Here is a 3217-nt window from a genome sequence, read left to right as displayed (position 1 = left end):
TATTTGTATATGTACATGTCTTTATTGAGAGCTCTATAAATACCCTTTGCCTCCCAGCTCTTGATACTAAATTGCATGTTAAAATAATAATACAACATTCCTCTAGTCCTCCCTCCTACTATCATGACCCCAGATCTACCTTACAAACCCGGCTAGACCAGAGCCATGTATACTGGTACAGATAAGAGCTTCTGACACATGGAATCAATAATGAGAGTAGCAATACCATGAAGGTAGGGTAAAGTGAGGAGAGGAAGAGAAAACGATCACAATGATAGCATAACCCCCACCATCCAGGGTGACTAACAACAGAAACATGGGTGAAGGGAGATAGCAGATGGTGTAAGATATAAAAATAATAATAACTTATAATTTATCAATGGTTCATGAGGTGGAGGTGGTGGAGGGAAGAAAAACAATGAGGAGCTGATACCAAGGGCTCAAATAGAAAGAACATGTTTTGAAAAGGATTTTGGCAACGTATGTACAAATGTACTTGACACAATGGATGTTTGGATTGTTATAAGAGCTGTAAGAGCCCCAATAAAATGATTAAAAAAACAACAACACGATAATCTTTTCAAAATGCACAGTACTAAATGTCTCAATGATCAATGCCTAAGGAAACTGTCTAATACCACACAAGCAGAGTGTGGAAGCAAAGGAAGCCAAAGGAAGATGGGCATGGAAGAGCTAGAAGGTCATTTGTAAAATAATGACCAGGGACTTGAAAGAATTCATTTTACTGCCAAAGGTGAAAAAAGAGGTGTTTTTATATCAGACATGTTGCTTTTTTGTGTGTTTGGTGCCATCAAGTCAATTTTAGGCTCTTAACAATTTCAGATGACAGAGCTGAACTACCTCATAAGGTTTTCTTGGTTGTAATAGTCATGGGAGTAGATTGCCAGGCCTTTCTCCCGTGAAGTTGCTAGTTAGGTTAGAACCACCAACCTTTTAGTTAGCAGCCTGGAATGACCATGGCTTGTAATACATGTAAATATGCAAATCTCAGTACTAATTTAAGTGAGGGATGGTCTGGTCAAAGTGGAAAGCATTGAGTTAATGGCAGAGAAAGTACAAACAGATCACTAGTTCAGCAGATTAGGGGAGGATGCTACATATCACATTGCGTGCTTCCTCTAGCTCAACCAGGCAGAATGCATTAAATGGTACAGAGGAAAGTTGAGCTGGGGTCAGTGTGAGATATTTGAGGGGAAGGAATAAATCCTCTTCCCTACTGGGAGAATACATGAGTATTTGTATCTGTTTCAGTGCCAGCGCCAGAAAGGAAAATCTAAGGAGATAGAGGCAAGAAAGAGGGCTTTTTAAAAAGGATATTCTTATTACTGAAGAAAGATATGATTAGGCCACAAGTTTGTTTTTTTTACTTCCTCAACTAACTGTTTTAAGAATTTCTCATTTTGATCCATGATCAAGCAAGTAAAGGAAGAAAATAGAATTTCCTGCTTGTTAATTGAGAGCAAGAAATGGAAGTATAATAGAAAAGCAATGGGGAAGATGCGGAAAACAGTTTTGAAAATGTATTCTTCACTATTTTTATGTGCGACAATATGAATATATTAACATTTAAAAATAATTATAATATAAATCAAGTAAAGATGGTAAGATGTAATCACTGATTTTTTTTTTAATCTATAGAGTACGTCAAATGGGCTTATACTTCACAGATCGCAAGTTTCAATACTTCCCACATTTTCTCAATTTCCTTGAGTGCTGTAATATGTACTCTCACTTCCTCTTATTGTCAGGACAAATACTTATCACATTTTTGAGCAGCAAAAAATAGAAGTACAGGAACAGGCTTGGAAGTTATGCTGTTCTCCTCATTCAAATCGAAGATATTCTACAATGCAACCAACCACAATAGAATTTCAATATGATGCCAATACAATCTAAAATCAAAAGGGTGATCCAAGCCTAGTCAGTCAGTCAACTGAAAAGAATGAATATAAACAGATGCAAAACATGGCTATTTATGATGGTAAGGGGGTATGCAGAGGTAACCCAAAAGTACACAAAAATGAACCCCAGAGGGAGTCTCTTTAGGATGTCTTTCTTCCTTTGTGTTGTTTTAACTGTTTCTGAACTGAGCCTATGTGTGACTTTGATGGTGCCAGTTGCCTACGTTGGACTTCCTCTCACTAGTGGGGATAGTGGGCCACACGCACATGTGAATTTTCAGTGGTTGGGTTTCTATGTCTTCCCTTATCAGACAGAGTGGAGGTGGAAAAGTAGATTCTTTCTTTAACACTGGGCAACAAGTGTTGAGTGCTCACGGTCCTTCCACAGTTCTGTGGGACCATGGGGTCCTTCTGGATTGGTGTCAGCAGTTAAAGTGCCCTCTGGAGGTGAGGCCTGGATGCCACTGTGAAGGAATACAAGCCAAATGGACACTGACTGGTGTCTCAGTAAGAGGTGGGGGATGAAGGAGCTCCAGTACATGTGCACTCTCAACCTGCAGGAATTGTCCGAGTGTGGGATGGGTGATATTAGATGAGGGACCTCGGTTATCCTGCTCATTGTTTACCGAAGTGCAGATGGCACCTGTCAGGATAGGACAGACAATGCTGATGAGATGGTGTGCCTATCTGGCTGGTCATGGGGCTTGGGGCTTGGGTGCACTCATTCCAGTTGCTGGGTTGCTAGCACTGTGGGTGCAAGCTGCCCATTGCCAGATGGGTTGGGCAGGGTACAGACAGCGTCAATGGCTTCTGGGCAGGCAGTGCTGGAAACTGATATGATTGAACTATGGAATGTTATATGTATTAACTCTAAATTAATAATAAACTAAAAAAAGAAGAAAAATCTTCCATAATTTATATGTAGATCTGACAGAAGATATTCACAGATGTGTATTATCATTGCTGTAAACATATCCATGAATGTGGTGGATTGTACAAGGGTAAAGTTACAAAAATTCCCTAGACGTTATCAAGCACCTTGAGGAAATGAGTCCTGGACGTGGGGGATCAGTATCATAGTCTCAGGGGACACTATGGCTAACTGGCATGACAGTTCACAAAGACAATTTACTTTGGTAATGACACGGTTCTTAAAAGCTCACAAGCAGCCATCTCAGATCCAACTACTGGCCTCCCCACATCCAGAGAAAAGACGAGTAAAGAAAATCCAAAGGTATGGAAACAATCAGTCCAGTGGATTAATGGACCACAAGAATATCTGCCTCAATGACCCT

Source organism: Echinops telfairi, unplaced genomic scaffold (genome assembly GCF_000313985.2).
Source record: "Echinops telfairi isolate 266 unplaced genomic scaffold, ASM31398v2 ScPeMD7_32;HRSCAF=126, whole genome shotgun sequence".
Classification (NCBI taxonomy): Eukaryota; Metazoa; Chordata; class Mammalia; order Afrosoricida; family Tenrecidae; genus Echinops; species Echinops telfairi.
The sequence above is the reverse complement of the archived record's forward strand: the minus strand, read 5'-3'. Positions refer to the sequence as shown.